The sequence below is a fragment of the Platalea leucorodia genome (assembly GCF_965183815.1).
Source record: "Platalea leucorodia genome assembly, chromosome: 9".
In the NCBI taxonomy this organism is placed as follows: domain Eukaryota; kingdom Metazoa; phylum Chordata; class Aves; order Pelecaniformes; family Threskiornithidae; genus Platalea; species Platalea leucorodia.
In genome coordinates this window covers 47,568,227-47,584,269 of record NC_138831.1, presented here as the reverse complement: position 1 = coordinate 47,584,269, position 16,043 = coordinate 47,568,227, and the positions used below count along the sequence as shown (strand labels likewise).

The 16,043-nt window shown below is 42.1% G+C and overlaps 1 protein-coding gene across 5 annotated transcripts in view; it reads right to left on the bottom strand.

The window, feature by feature from the left end:
• The window catches only part of MEF2A (myocyte enhancer factor 2A), a 99,075-nt gene extending 83,512 nt beyond the window's left edge, over positions 1-15,563 (bottom strand). For 2 of the 5 annotated variants that reach the window (XM_082321157.1, XM_082321150.1), the window contains exon 1: positions 7,288-7,691. The gene's annotated coding sequence lies outside the window, so the exon portion shown is untranslated. Of the gene's footprint in view, positions 1-7,287; positions 7,692-15,546 lie in introns of those variants that run through there. The other 3 variants (XM_082321151.1, XM_082321155.1, XM_082321156.1) reach the window with 3 other exon arrangements.
• Between the last annotated feature and the right edge of the window lie 480 nt (positions 15,564-16,043).

The window sequence follows — 16,043 nt, the reverse complement described above, 5'->3', positions numbered from 1 at the left end:
CCATCTTAAACCCATGACAAAGTCTGGGGGACTTTTTGATTTCTTCTGTGCCCTTCACTGGGAACAAGTGTTCTGTATTTCTATCTGATTTTGTAATACACATCTGGTAAAATAAAATATTTTTAAAATTCCAGTTAGTTCAATTGATAAGTTTGCCATTACGTTTTTGATGGCTAATCAGGTTAGCAGTTTTCATATTTGTGACAAAGAAAATAACAAGCAGCTACTTAAAACTGAAAATTATTCTTTGATATTCAACAATGTTATTACGTGCTCTACATACTCCTTGTGAATTTTTAGAGTATTAGTGCTAACAACTAGAACTTCTGCAAATATACCCATATTCCACATCTCCAATATCCAGTGAATACCTGCCTCCACCTACTGATCACATCTCTCTTCAGCCATGCAGGATTTCGTCTCTGTCCCCTGACGGAGTTCTCGTTTAGCGCTTCCTAATGGAAACCGTTAATACTTTCACTGCTGGCACTTTTTCCATAGTCGAGCCCGACATCTCTCAAAGCAGCGATCTTCATATATGTTTCAGTGACAAAAAGTTAAGACACCACCATTTGGAATACAATGAACAAAGATAAGGAGAACGACGGGAGGACAAAGCAAAACAACAAAACCAACACACAAACCACAAAAACCCTAACGCTCCAAAAGAAACACAGGAGGACATTAAGGAAGTCTCTCAGAGGAAATCCTTCTTCTGCACTCAAAAGCTTCAAATCCCAAAAGCCAACTAGCCAAGTTAATATGTGTATTATCAAACTCGGACTAACAAACATAATTCGACAGCCTGTAAGCTCAAAAATTTTAGCAGAAAGCACTTTCCCTTTCTATACACATCAAGTGAAGCAGTGTTATCTCCTGCCATACGTTTTACTTTCCCCACTTTTATGCTGAAATCAATGGGCTTCTGAGCATAAATTTAAGACACCTGAATTTCAATTAAAACTTCATATCATTATACAATAATTTTAACAGCTTCAAGGAAAAATAAAAATATTTAGTTACTGAAAAATTTAGCTTATCACCCTTACTGCATGACAACATAATACAAGCACAGCGATGACGGAGCATCCCATTTTCTCAAATATTCTCAGAAGACTCAGTGCTTTGAAAGCTCACACTGGAAAAAGCAACAGTTCTGAAATGCTGTATACACCAACTTATTAGCAGTCATTCTTGTCAGCTTACAGTTTTTAAAACAGGATGCATGCAGTCATATCAGGAAGAGGGCAGTTGCTGTGAAAGAATGATACCAAAAACAAGACGTTCTTAATGTTGATAACCTCACACAATGTTTCTGAGCTATACTATACAAGTTTTCCACAACAGTAAGATGGTCAATTAAATACACTTCAAAACATCTGGAGAAAGACGCCCACTTAAGAACACTGTCACTTTTTCTCATATCTGAGGGAAAAAACTGATATAACTTCTTCCTCAGCCTCCCCGACTCAAGTATTGCAGACTGTGTGTGAGATGGGGGAAAAGTCACCTTATCCTGACACCTTTCAACAGTTTCTTTAATGGACGCTGCCAAGGTAAGTCTGTTCTGCATTTTATGAACTCTCACCTTTTTGTATGTGCGTATATACCTGTGAGTCTCTCAAGGTTCAGCTGCTTGCTTACTCTCTTCTCTTACAACTGTTTGTAATTCTTCCATATCCCATCTTTTTACACTTACAATGCCTTCCTACACATCATAAGGGATACCAAAATGATCTCCTCTGAATTCTTTCTCTCAACTCTGTATGTCAATATCTTCAAGTAAGAAATGTTTTAACAGCATAGCCACAGCACAGTTATAGATGTGCCTACATAATTATATAGCTAAAAGTTTAATAATTTATCCCCCTTGACCTTCCAAACATTGTAAGCGATCACAGAAAATTACAAGATCAGGCCTGTGTATATTGGTACAGCACTCAACACTGATACTGACCACAGCTTGCAAATACTACTGCAGGTATCAAGATGACATATCCGCTTTACATATTCTCACAGGTCTATGGTTAGCTTTCAAACAATAAAAATAACATTAGTCCAATCCATGCAATCCTAAATTACAGTGCTGGAAGCAGTCTGGTTTTCAAATGAGGCCGAGTTTCAAAAACACTTGAAGGGATTTAAAGTAAATGGAAAAAAACCCTTCTTTCCCCCTAATTATCATCATAAAAGTATCATGAGCACAAACCCATCCATTCTACACACCACCCTTTTAGGTGATCTCTGACCACCACAGGGAAGGTAAACATATTTTTCTCCCAGTTATTTAGCTATTTAAAAAATAAATAAATAAAAGGAAAAAATACGCTTCGTCATCAATGTCTGGTACACAGAGACTTAAAGCAAGCACCTTTCCACAACTATGCTTGGCTGATAATTCCTCACACTTACATTTTATCTTAGTATACTTAAAATAGGCATGCAACAATACTTAGTAACTACTAGTGAAATCCAGCTGAGCACAAAGCAATACAGAACGCACTTTTAAGTCTCTAGGTTGGCCCATAAGGACTTTGGCAGAATTCAAAAGCTCTTCAGGGACAGAGACAAATATAACCGGGAGACCTACCTAATTAAGCATCACTAACATTTTGAATATAAAGTAGTTAATTCCCTGAAAAATAATTCAATTAATCACACTCTTATTAAGAATGATGTATTTTCTCATCATCATATGGGCACGCTTGTACTGTTACAACACATGGAGAGCAAAAAGCATAGGGCTTTCTGTAGAAAAGGTTCTATATTCCCCTGCATCAAAATTTTGATAAAAGACTGACCACAAAATTTAGCTGTCTTTACCCAACAGTCATTCCTGCCTAATTCTTCACTGCAGCCTCAGATTAAGGAGCAAAGAAGAAAGGAAGATTACCATATATACCATTTAAAATATTCCAACTCAGTGACTGTTTTGGCAGGGGGGAATTCAAATCTCAGGAACAGAGTTGTCTTGCAAGATACTAATTCCTCTTCAGTGTCAAATGAAAATGAGTGTGCACAGTACAAGGGTTTATATTTCTAAAGAAAAATGTATTTGAGTTAAGGACAAAGAAATCTAGAAAAATTCTCACAGAACCATTAAACATATGTCTAAATAATACAGTTGATAAACAAAAATAAGTCTCTTAATATGAGGAAAAAAAATCCTTTCCTTTCAGCTCCATAAGCAATAGCTTGAAAGATCAAGTGTTAAAATAAGAATGCACCATATGAGAGGGGTGGTAAGGGGTGGAAATTGAGATCAGATGCTTACTTGAAAATAAACAAGGCAAACTACACTATTGTGGGCTACAAACTTAACCCTCCACAGTATTATTTATTAGCTGGTATTCTGCCACAGAACACATACTGAGGGAGGGGAGGGCAACTGTCGTATTACACAGTTGAAGTCTCCTTTTAACTCTTAGTAATACTACTTTCTTCATTCATTAGATACTGTATCAATGACCTAAAATGTAATTTGATTAGCTGCCCAGAAAAGTTCCTAAAGTCTTTTTACTGGAAGGTCAACAAAATTAACTTGGGGCGGGGGGGGGGGGGGGAAATGTCTTGCTGTAATCTTACAGACTTCATAAAGACACCAAAACCACCTTGTAAACATTCAGGGGAAAAGTCAGCTATATTTAGTTATTTCAGGATCTGACTGCACCTTTGGAGACTTTATTCATTTCACATGATAGGAGAAAGAGTTAAACTAAACCCACATTCAGTGTCACTTCAGTAACACATTGGCTAGTCCATTCAAATAATTATTGCATTAGCCTTTCAACATTAGCAGTAGAGCATACATGAAAAAAGAGGAATGGGGCATTTATTTTCCCTGCTTGCTCTACCAGAGCTGAAGGAACCAAATCTGAACACAAGACAACAGGCACCAAAATTCACCCACATTAATCAGACAGATTTTGACTTTTCCTCCATTCGATCAACTGAAGAACACATAATTACTCATGTGAAATAATACCTTTTAAATACAAGAAATGTGACAAATAAAGCCACTCTGTGCATTAAGAAGTTACACAGCATACACGTCGCCACATGATGTTCAAATTAATTCAAAGTGAGTTTTGTTTCACTGAGAAGGAAAAGTGTATCCCAGTGTCCTGCACACATTAGCAGGTTGCTGTCATGATGGAATAGGCCCGAAGCCCAAGTTTTACACAGAATATTTAATCCTATGGCCTTTAAAAATAAAAATTAAGAATTTGGTGAATAAAATGTGCTAATGTTAATTTTTAGAAAACATATTTTTTAAAAATTGACCTGAAACATGGACATCTCTCACGCAAGGCATAACAAACTACAGTTATTACAAATTCAAGATATTTCTTATTTAGGCAAAAAACTTAGTTCCCAAACTAATACAGATTTGCACGTTACATAGCATTACACTACACTACTTTTACTGCTGTAAGAGAATTAATCAGCCGTGTTTTGTTATGCACAGCATGACTGAGAGCAGGCAAGGTAGCATGGCATTGTTCACAGACCTGCGTGGTGCTTCTGGTCTCTCCCAAGCAGCGCTTGGGCCCAGAATACACAGAATGACATCAACAAGTTATCTGAGAAACTTGGCTAACATTCCAAAATACACCCCGTAAAAGCTTTGCTGCCCACATTAACCAGTTTAAGGCAAACCGCACGCCCTTCGGCTCAAATAAGGTTCCTAAATAAGATGGGTCTCCTGCCATACTAAGCCATTTTATTCTCCAGAATTATTTCAAGTTTCAATTCAGCCAACTCCTTCTCATCTTACTAGTCCAATTCTGTAGATCAATTTACCTAGCTTTGTAAAATTCAGTGTTCACTTATGTCTTCATCCCTTGTTTTGCAGAGAAAGAAAATAATGTTATGTGAAATTATAAGAATCTAAATCCAGATATCTAGGCATACGCAAAGCATTCTACGGGCCCACTCTTTTATAGAGGTGAGGTGCAACCACATTGGTTTAAATACACACTTTAAAAATGAAGCAAAACAAGCATACATGCAAGCTAAATGCTAATATATGTCTACCATAGCTTACAATCTGTAAACGCCTTCTCACAAATAAATCATTAGAAACGCCAGAATATTAAAACTGGTTTAGATGAGTTGCACGGGCAGAAAGATAGACTGCCATCTACACTAAAATTGTTCTGAAGTAGATCCCGTCCCTCTCATTGAAGGATTCTTCTCGTTTACTGACGATACTCTTCTACTACTACCGGTGGACTACGTCAACTACAGATTTAGAAAAGATTTACGGAGGAGAAAAATAACTAACCAGGGCACTGGGTTATTTTCCTTCCTAAATTCCAAACTGAATGCCCTCAATCAAACAAGGCTCATCTCCAACTGGCCAGCACTATTATAATCCCCTAATATCAAGACAAATTGTTCCATTCTCTCATTTTTGTATTGCTCGCTGAACAAATATAGAATTTTAAAATATCATTCTATAATTATGCCCTTTAGTGACCAAAAGTGTTAAAATTACATCCTTTATTACAATTCTTCTAAATTATGTAATTGAAAGACATGTCACTTTGCACATATTCTAGCACCTAAATGAAAAAAATAGTTTAAAAGAGGAACCTCACACTCCTCCCCCAAATGCAAATCACTTGTTAGAGAGGAGGAAAAAACCAAAGATTACATTCTTACATGTCAGAGGTAGAGATAAACATTTTAAATAATTTTTAAAACAGACAGAATAGATTATAGGAATGTTGCTCTCACACCTTTTGCACAGGCTGTTTAAACACTAGCTAGCAATAACAAGACAATAGAAGTATCTATCAAAATATAGATATCCAGTTCCTAAAAAAATGAAAAAAAGACTTGAATAAGGAACAATTGTGTGTGGACAGTTAACATAATTAAGTTTGAGAGCTTATAGCCTTCCTTATGCTACATAAAAATTTACCAGACTGTGAAAAAGGTTTAAAATAAATACTGTCTGTATTACCAGTTCCATACCAAACCACATTTTTTTCCTTATTACTGTCTACAAATTATTCCTTTTTGTTGCTCCTTTGTACTTCCTAGAATCCCCTTCTCCCACTGTTCCTAATAAATTTAATCTTTATGACTATGGGACACAATGGTTTCACACTAAGCACTAAAAAAAATTCGTAAATTGTCTTTTTTCCTCTATAAAACTCCAGTTTCTCAACTCTGAAATTAATCACCTGTCAAACAAATCACTATGGCTTAGTTTTTCTAAGCAATTCCCTTCTCTTCGCCACCTAGCATCTCAAAAGCAGGTAAAAATTCATCGGAAAATATAGCTCCATCAACTCAAAGAATTTACTGTCTTTCCAGTCAGAAACAGCACAGGCTCTTTCCTTATCCTCATGACTTCTGCACAGAGCTGCTGAACACAAAATCCTACTTGCAGTACAACACAGCCGTACCTTCAATCTTTTCCTCCTCTGGACAAAACATCCTCTAGTTTACACATTAGCGAACAGTTTCCCCTCCCATTCGCAACACACCTTCATGCGATGTACAACTACTTCAACAATTTCTACCTTCGCCTCCTCCCTCCCCGATCGCTTTCGCTAGCGTATACCACCGACAGACTCCTAGGAGGGTGGTTTGGTGGGTTTTTTTTTTTTTTGGTTGTTGTTGTTGCTGCTTGTTTTTAAACGTGATGTTGCTTACCCAACGCGGCTGCCGAGAAGCAGGACAAAAGGTACTTTTCCTCCCCGCCTTCCCAGCCACACGCACCCCGAGCAGCGAAGTTGGCCACCCAGGCGAGGACGAGCTTACCTCAGTGCTCCCCGAACGCCAGGGCCTCGTACCCCACCCTCCCTCCCCGCTGCACCAGCCCTCGGGCAGACTCCGCTGGCCTGGGCCATAAATGTCCATCCTCGCCTGCGGCCAGCGGTGCACAAGTTCTGGAGAGGCCCCGGCCGCCGGGAACTCGCCCACCCGCGGGACCCCGCGCCCGCCGCCCCCGCCCGCGCCCCTCCCCCGCCCGCCCCCCGCACCAACTTCCCCGCCAGCAGCCCCCGCTCCGCTCCGCCGCCGTCCCCTTCCCGCACCGACGGCGGCGGGGACCCTCCTTCTCCCTCCTTTCCCCCGCGCTCCAGCCGCCCCCCTCGGCGGCTGCCCCCGCCCGTCACCCGCTGCCCCTGCCTCCGACCCCGCTCGCTCGCCCGCCTCCCCCCCGCTCCTCGCCGCCGACCCCCGCCACCGCCCGCAGCCACCGGGCTCAGGAAACGCTCCCCCGCCCTCCCGCTCGCCCCCCGAAGCAGGGACCCCCCCCCGCTCACTCACCCGCCCGCGTCCCCTCGCTCCCCGCCGCCGCCGCTCCTGCCTCCTCCCCGCCGAGGCTCCTCAGGAGACACTGACACCGGCGCACGGATACCCGCTGGGCGCTATTTTTGGGAAACAAGGCCCAACCGGGGCCGGAACTACTTCCTCTGTCACACTCTCCCCTCTCTAGCAGCGCGACCGTCTCCCGAGAATATCCTTCCGCTCTTTTCTCCTGGCAGCTCGGGCGTCGCTGAGGGCGCTCACCCGAGCCAGGCAGGGGCGGGACGAGGGGGAAAGCGTGGGGAAATACGAGGCGAGCCTGCGGCCGGCGGCGGGGCTGGGAGCGCCCCGGTTTGAACATCCAGCATCGCCGGATTATTTTGTTTTACCATGGGGAGCGGCCGGGTCTACATTCTTCACCGCCGACCCAATCCTGCGGCGCCGCGAGCCGATAGGGCAGCGCGCCGGAGTGAAGGGGCGGCAGCGCCAATCACAGCGCCCGCACGGAGCAGGGGCGCCGGCCAACCAGCGAGCAGTTGGTGGGCGGGGCGTAATGAAACGTGGAGGCTTTGAGTGACGGGAAGGCGCTCAATCAGAGCGACGGCGAGGGAAGCGGCAGCCAATCAAAGCCGAGCGAAGGAAGCCCTTGGCCGTGCCCCCGCCTCCCCGGCCGTGGCGCCGGCGCATGCGCGCAGCGGCTCCGTCGCTCCGGCCTGCCCCGCCCCTCGCCTCGCCGCCGGTGACGCACGTAGCCGGGCCCGCCCCGCCGGGAAGCGGCGCATGCGCCAAGGCGCCTGCTCCGGTAGGCCGAGGGGTTGCCGGGGGCAACGGGGGGGGCGGGGCCGCCGCCTCCCGCCCTGCCCGCCGCGGGGCCGCGTGCCCCCGCCCGCCATCTCGGGGCCCGCCGCTCCGCGCCCGCCGCCGCAGGGGAAAGCGGAGCGGGGGAGCCCCGCTGCTGCCGCCCCGCCGGCAGAGCTGCCTCCCCCCGCTCCCGGCTCGCCGGCCAGGCAAAGCGTTGCTCTTGGGGTCCACAGCCCTCCCCTCGAGGTAATGAAAGCAGGTCCCAGTGAGCGGCCCCTCGTCCTCGTGCCAGCCCTGGTCACTGGGGGGTGCAGCAGGAGACAGCGCCGGTTACCACCCGCAAACAGCCCCGCTACCTCTCTCACCCCCACAGAAACCACCACCGCCTCACCACTATATATATATTTTTTTTTTTTTTTTTTCCTGACTGGCTTTCTGTAAAAATCGCTGCTCTATGAGGACACGAACTCCATCTTCGCCTTCAGGCAAGGGTGACAGTCCACCTTGGTTCCTCCTCCATCCATCTCCACCTCACGTTATTACCTCTGTCAGAGTTCCCATTAATTTTGCTTTAAGTAGAAAAGACTACTTGGGAATACATAATAAAAGACATAAAATTGGCGTCTTTCTCCTTCACAGAAGGCAGCAGCTGAAGAATGACCCAAAAATAAAATTTTGATGATAAAAAGATACTTGCCAAAAATCATCTGCACTCTACAGCCTCCCCAGATTTATCCTGCAAGATACCCACAGCCTCGGAGTGAAGCGATGGGAGCCATTTCAAAGCACTGAATCACCGACGGAGAGTGCACATCTCTGCTTCAGGACACGAGAATCGCAGGTGCTTTCTCTGGAAAACGCAAATCAGAGTGTGTTCTTTGTATTTGGAAGACTATATCATTAATTGAGTATAAAAAAGTAGCTCCACAAATGGTTATAAAACAGGATGCAGGAAATGATGACAGAAACACCCAACTTGCAGTGTGATAACCGCAGCATTGGAAGGAAAAAGGTAGATCCTCCAAGATCGTTCCCAAAAAATGAATGTCAATTTCTATTGTCTGCTTCCAAACATTTAGCTCAAATGGAAGCAGTAATTCACAGCTCACAGAAATTTTGAAGTTTGGGATTTATAATGTACAGTTTACTTGGGATTTAAATATACAGCCAGTAAATCAGTTGAACAACTTCTGAAACATCTGCCTTTCGTTCAAAGTTCAAAACAGAAGTGCGAGAGTATGCACTTCTTACTGAGATCTAGGAAAAAGCTAACAAGAGGTGCAAAAGACAAAGAAATAACAAAATACAAATAATTGCCATCTACTGTCATAATTCCAAGCTGATTGTTACTGACCTAAAATAATCAGGAAGAGAGTTAAATACATACAGTTTTCTTACAATTCTTAACACGAACTGTCCAAATGTCATTGATTTTTATATGAATATGGTTTATTCTCTTCTTCCTCGCTATACCTATCATCCATAATATCTGTAAGGTCTATTACTAGAATCCAATGGTCAATACCATGAAATCATCTTATAACAGCAATATGCTGAAAAGACGTTGGATAAAATCCTGAATTCTTTCTTTAAGTTATAAAACTCAGTGGGAGTCTGAGTAAGACACCAAAGCAAGGCCTGAGCAAGGACTTCTGGATATACTCGTTAATTATTTTCAGTATGTAATCATATTATTCTAAGCTGGCAAAAATAGAGCAGGAAGCCAAAGAGATAAATAATTGGTTATAATCTGTCCTTTTCAGTGGCACTACAAGAATAAGCAAAGCATGTGTTGCTCAAGGGATTTCTATAGATGCCTTGCAAACAATAGTTAAGGGGTATTGAGCAGCGTCTTTCCCACTGAAATGCATTCCCCCCCTCAACTGAAACACTGCCCTATGTAACAATTGAGAAAAGGAAGTGCAAAATATGGCATCCAATTGAAATTACAGATGTTGTTTTCCATACGCGATGATGTGCTCCTACATCTGCTTCTGCAGACCCCTCTTGGGACTGCTAGTGAAAAAGAATGGGTGGCGAGGAGGTCACAGATGTTCTTACATGTCACAATAGCAAAAATGAAAAATATTCACCCCTTGGGGTGACACGAATAAAATCACAGAAGAATTCACATATCAAAATGACTAAAATCACTACATGACTTGGTGGCCACGTTCTGCATTAGGTTTAATTTCCAGGACAACTGCAAAGGCCAAATGCACCTGCATAATCCAAAGGATGCAAAGCTGTAGGTGATTAAGAAAAATCCACACTACAGGGAAAAAAATTACAATCTTTACCAGAATGTATAAGCAGCAACATAACAAAGCCACAGAGAACATCACACTTGAGTGTCAATATGACAAGTGAAAAATTATCACAAGCATCTGCTAGGATCACACTTGAAATACAAGAGAAGAGCTGCTGAACGCATTTCTGCCCATCTTACGTACAACCCAGAGACTAAAAAGAACCACCTGAAATCTCTTCCCTTGGCCAAATAGCAGGCAGTGTAATTTCCATGATATCCAAGGAGAAATAAACCCAGAGAAACAGCAAATATAAAGAAAAATACGGGAAAGAAAGACTCCAGTATTCTTAATTTTAACTAAATAGCCTCACAGTTGAATAGAGTCATCATCCAGCAGTTGTTATGGCAATAAAGCTTTCCCTTGCATCTCTATTCCAGTGCATTTCCACCCACCCATTCAAGGTATTTTGGAGGCACAACCACCAAAATCGTATCTCCGCTAACTTTTAACTTACATTTTAGGACCTTCTTACAAAACACTCCAGAGATGGACCGTGGCTGTTCCTCAGGCCTCCTTTCAAATGTTCCTTATATTCCAGAAATCATCTTTTTCATCTTATGTCCTGGAGAAAGATTCTTAGTCTCATGCTTCTAAAGATGAACTTTGTATAAAACCAAAATGCGGGACTTTTAAAATTATAGATAAGAGGAGTAGGGGATGTTATCTAGCGTTTGCATATTTGCCAAACAATGAAGTTATCCTTCATAGGGAAGGAGGCTCTAAGAACAAGCTTTTAAGAACAAGGTTTTTTAAAACTGCAGGCCGGATTAATTCCTAACATTGTTTCACTTACAATGGTGGAAATACTCTATGAATGAAGATTTTGTAAAGGACTACTTACTGCAACAAAACCAAATTGTGCTGGCAGGATTTCAGGAAGGGAACTTGCCTTAGAAACAAAGGATGGGAGCAGGGGGGACTCCCACCTAGGGAGCAGGAAACCAGAGAGGAGCAGATAATGGTTCCTTTCCATTAACACTTCGGGTAACCCTGTTAACCCCATAATGACCACTTCTGTACAGACACAGACTTTTGCTCTCAGAAAGCTGGCTTGGAGCAAACTCCCCGGACCTCCCTGTCTGTGGCTGGGAGTATTGCTGTTAGGCTACTATTTGGCTCTGGTGTTCCACTGAAGACAGATATAATCAAGCAAAGATTTCCTTATTTTAGTTAAGTCCGAATTGCCAGACAATGCGTGAATTAAATTCACTCAATCCATTTCATAAACTGCCCTCTGTAAACCACTAATATTTCCACGTCGTTATATGGTACATTCAGTAATCTGATTGCCTTGGGAATATTTGTTTTTCCAGAACTTGTGGCCAAGGTACATAAGATTAGATCAGACACAGCTTGTCTAAGAATGCTGTAATGTGGGTGTACAGTATATTTGCTAGTTTTGAGTTACAGGTAAAAGTTCTCTTTCAAGCTTTTCCAACCAAGGGTTCGGGCTCAGTTATCTGAAGTTGTCGGTTGCAGCGTTTGGCCCTTTTCGTTTTGCTTTGCTGTTGGCCGCCTAATACTGGAGGATCAACACGGGAAATATTTGTGTTGCATGCCTCGCTGACTGCACGCCCGATCCATACCTCAGCAAAACTTGTGATATTTTATAGGTCCTCACAATGACAGAACACAAGTCTCCCTGGGATTCACGCTCTTCTGCTGGGATTTTCTCACCATTCCGCATGTTAACATGAACCAACAGCTGGGTTTAAGAGATCTGATATAAATAGTAACACCATGCTGCGAGCAAGCTTCTTGGAAAGTAAAGAAAATACGTTATTTAATGCACTCTGACATTTGCCTTTCCTCCCCTTATTCCTAAGCTGCATTTCTGTAAACACCCATAATGACAAATGCAAAGAAGTTGACTTCTTCACACAGATATAACAAGTGCTGCCCTGAGCCCAGGAGATTATATCCAGAACAGCCTACCTCTCCCCTTAGCCAGACAGCTGGCAAATTATGCAGAGTAGGAAAAGGAGTCGGAGCGTGGATGGAAATTCCTGCTTCCAACAGCATTCAAGATTACAACCTTTGGTATTTTATTTTCATGGTTGCTCTATGTTGCTTCAGAAACTTCCTGCTTTTGCCATATCTTTCCATTCATTAAAATTGCAGCTTGCAATTAAACATTCTGACATAACATAGCTGAGATTTTTTGGCAGCAGCCTTAACCAGAGGTTTTCAGAGTTTCCTGCAGACGGCTTTAAATTTTCATATCCTCATGAATGCTTGCCACCTTCTTTTAATAACTTGAAAAAATAAGCCTCTCTTAGGAACTTCATTGTTTCTGTATTTCCCCAGCACTCGTTTACTGCTTTTAGAAATGTGTCATGCACATGTATATTTATAGAGAGAGCAAAGTGTACATATGCACGGTATAGTTTGACATCTTATAGAGAACACACAGATTGCTTAGCAGATCTAAAGAAAAATAGTTATGTTCAATATTTTCGTTATTAAAATGTACTTTTCTCTTCTGATGGTATTGTATTATTTTGCCCCTCTAAAATAACAATCATATTCACCACATTATTCAAAAACTGCAGGCCTTCATCTGTTAATACTTCTGTAGCTTTATACATCATATGACTGTCATATATTGCAACACTAAACTATTTTATTATTTTTATGCAAAAAAGTATTTCTTGGGATGGATCTTGCCCTTTTTCCAAAGAGCTAGAAATCACTTAAAAGGATTTTAAAGTTATTTGCATTTTTAAGGTGCAGAATGTATTCTATCATTTGGAGATGTGTTCAAACACTGCTTGCCATTATCTCTAATATAGATTTGAAATTGATTTAAAAGAGGGTCTTTTTAATGTTCAAACTGACCTTAAAGTCTTTTTTCTTCTAACATTACCTGGCAAATAAATTCTTAAAGGGATATTATCAATTTAAGAACTATGCTTTAGTCTGGAAAATTTTCCAAGAGATTAAAGAGAAAACGTCTCCTTTTTTCTGTAAGCTTAATTTCTATATTTGACAGCAGTATGTGTGGTCAGTATCCCATGCTGTTAGGAAACAAAAGGGACAGAAATAGATATAATACCTGAAAAGTCTTTGAACGACTTTTTAAAGTAGATTTGAAGTTGATGGGGCCTCTTCAAGTGACAAAAGACTCGCGGAAGTCTTAAAAGCCAGGGAAGTTGCTCCTGACTTGTGCAGAGCACCCTCAGCTCCCACTGCAATCAGCTAGCGCTGCTCTTAAAATGTAACTTTAAGCATTATTTTTCCTGCATTTTATCTGCTTCACTGTAAACTCCACTGACCAAATTGCACATACGAAAAGGCACATTTTATTGCCCTGATCTCGCAAGCTTCATACGCAGAGCCCACAATGGCTCTGCGTGATCTGTTATAATGTACAAGGCATCACAAAGAAACTTCTAAAGCAGTTAACTTTTATTTCATAAGTTTAATTCTTAAACTTGGGCAGTTCACAAAGTGCATTTTGGGTCTTCTATAATGGTGTCCAGACTCCTCAGTACAAATGTGTCGCTGGTGTATTTCCCACTGATTTCTTTGGGGGTACACGTAGGATGATTGGTCTGTGTCCCACAGGATAAATAACAGACATCAGCTTCCCTGCTCCCTCTGGCCCTTTCAGGTAAAGGGCAAAATGCCATTGATCCTCTGTTGGAGATTTGCTTCAGTTTGGAAAACAAGCCTTAAAAATTTAACCAGAGTGCTAACGTGGATCAACTGGTGCGCATTTCAGAGTTCCGTATCTGAACAGGCATTTGTTAAGGGGTTTATGGTTTTCTTGGCTGTGATTTAAGATTATTGCATACTTTCTCAACCCTTTACTAAAAATATGCTCAGTTCTAACCATGAAATGCGGCAGCACATTTGTTGCAGTCGCTGAGGATGGTTCCTTATCTGTCAAACAGTTTAGAAGACAAACTGGCACTGAGACAGCTCACCTGTTTTCTCTGGTTACTTGGTGATAAACTACTTCACAGACCCTGCTGTTGCATCTAGGACAAGCGTTTTGAGACAAAGCTCTGATACACATGTAAACAGGTCACCTCGCGCTAAAATGCCATTTCATTTCCAAGCCAAGCCAGCTGGCTTTGGACAGAAAGTTCTTTTCTACTTGCGTGGGCAAACTTTATCGCCTTCCCATCCTTTTTCTCTTGCTGTCACATTACTGCAGAGGTGGCGGTGGCTGATAGCAGAGTGAGAAGCAGTGTTCAAAATGTGTCCGTGTTAGCCAAGATAATAATGCCTGGTCCTGCAGCCATGTGTTGAATCAATCCGTGTGATCTCACATAACCTAATCCAACGTCTTTCCTCTCATTATATGGAAGCAGAGAAAGATTAACTGAGATTGAGTTCAAGTTACTGAATAAAAGGGAAAAGCATACAAAGTTTTGGTGTTTGATCCTGTGTTTCATTGGCCCCAGTTATAGTTTGAAAGGGTCCAGACTCATCCTGGGTTTGGAACTTTTGTATAATTTCAGTTTAGCAAATCCTGTTGTGTTCCTCGTTGGAAAGAAGCAAATTTCTTCTTAGCTCTCCCACAGGGTGGAGTAAGAAAACTAGTGTTATCTGGGAGGAAAGCTGACAGTTTGGGATTGTTGGGTTCCTTTTATTGTTCATCTTGGGTTTTGTTTTTGAATTGGTTTTTAAGAAAGATGCAAGTTCATCTTTAAATTAGACTTTAAGATGAAGGGTCTTCAAACTTCTCCGTAAAATACTGCTCTATAAAGTCAATGGAAAGTCTGTTATATTTATTCAAAGGTTTGACCTGCAAAACTGCACCACCTAAGCAAGGAGTAAAATACGCAATAGGTATAGTTTAACTGGTGTAGAAGTGGTTTAAACCTGTTTTATTACACGTTAGCCAAGCTGAGCTGTTCTAAATTAGGTTAAAATCACTACTGCAATGGAAGCCAGGCTCTGAATTTACCATGCTTTAGGTATACCTTCCCCCTGGGTAAAAGAGGACAAGGCTACCTCGTATCACCTAGCGTTTCACACAGGTATGCATATGGAAAAAGCCGACACATAAAGACTCGTTATCCCCACGCTAATTTGTCCGTGTGTCCATATCCATAGTTATACTTCTTTATGTAACACCGGTTTAAAATGATACTTTCAGGGTCTGAATACATGAATGAGTGATCTCATTCACGCACTGACATGCTTGACAACTTACCATGCATCAACTGAGCCGCGGTAATTGACCATGTGTGTTTGCTCTTAGCCTGTGGCGATCTCAGATGGAAGAAACCAGTTTAGACTTTTCTTTTTCTTGGCCCTGAGGTTAAGCTGACACATGGAACCTCACGTTTGCTGCAGGCTAAAGAAAGGCACGCTGCAGTTACCGTGCCTCAACTGATGGGCGGTAAGTCGTTAAGTTGCTGGAACCGGACAGCGTGCCTGTGCTGTTGGTTAAAATGGGATAATTGAGGGCATAAATCAGGTGTTAGTTCAGTTCAGTGCAAGTCAATTATGAATGGATTTAAGGTAAATTGACACAAATCACTCTTAGTCCAGAATAAAAGTGGCTACCCAGCACTAACTTAATCTAACATAAATGGAAAGACTTTCAACCAGCCATAAAAAGCCAAAAATCTCATGTGCATTGCCTAGAGCATGTGCATTCACTTCAAGCAACAAATACAATTGGACACGTAGACAAAGAAAGTGAGC